Consider the following 1108-nt stretch of genomic DNA (forward strand, 5'->3'; position numbering starts at 1 on the left):
GAACTGTTTACAAGAATAAAAAATTCTTTGAAGAAAACCCCGACGCTCTTAAAATTATTCTCTACCAAGATGCTTGCGAAGTTGTGAATCCTATTGGAGCTGCAAAAAAGAAACAAAAAATACTTGCCATATATATGGTTTTAGGAAATATACCTGAACATCTTCGATCTCATGTAAATACGATTAAACTTGTAGCTCTCTGCAAAGAAAAAGATTTTGTCCGCGAGGATGTTTACGGCAAAGTTTTTCAAGATCTGAAAAAAATTGAAGATGAAGGAGTCCTAATTTCTGGAAAGAATATTAAAGGTGGACTTATGTATATCACAGGTGATAATTTGGGAAGTCACGGATTAGGTGGATTTGTAGAGAATTTCAGCACAGTCGAATACTTCTGCAGATTTTGTTTGGTAACGAAAACAGAATTTTTTAGTGACGACGGAGAATCGAAGACGTATACGACAAGGACGCCAAATTCCTATGAATTGCTTAATTGCTGATCAAAGTAGCAGAATATCTGGAGGGACCTTTCAGATTTGGACATTTTTGAGAGTTTTTCCTCTCCTCATTGAAGACAGAATAAGGGACTTTGGCGATGAAGTTTGGCGTTGATTCATTTTACTAACAGAAATCGTAGAAATAGTTTTTTCGCCAATGATTCATAAATCTTGTTTGCCGTATCTTGAGGAAACTATTTGTGAGTACCTCGAATTGAGAAAAACACTTTTCCCAGATAAGAAGCTCCGGCCAAAGCATCATTATGTGCGTCATTATGCTGAGTATCTACAATTTGGTCCTCTAATCAAAGTTTGGACAATGCGATTTGAGAGCAAACACAGATTCTTCAAGCGAATGATTCGATACATACTTAACTTCATAAACGTCACAAAATCATTGACTGAAAAACACGAACTCTATCAGAGTTACCTGCGATTAGGAGCTGGTACTCGATTTGAAATTGACACGAAGGATTTGAATGATTTTCAAATTGACCTTTACAATGAAAATGTAAAAGCTGTTATAAGGCACGCCAGCTTCCCAAGGGATATCCAAGAATGCAGCAAAGTCATTATGAAAGGAACGACCTACAAGAAGGGATGTGCTTTGGTAA

Source organism: Belonocnema kinseyi, chromosome 1 (assembly GCF_010883055.1).
Source record: "Belonocnema kinseyi isolate 2016_QV_RU_SX_M_011 chromosome 1, B_treatae_v1, whole genome shotgun sequence".
Classification (NCBI taxonomy): Eukaryota; Metazoa; Arthropoda; class Insecta; order Hymenoptera; family Cynipidae; genus Belonocnema; species Belonocnema kinseyi.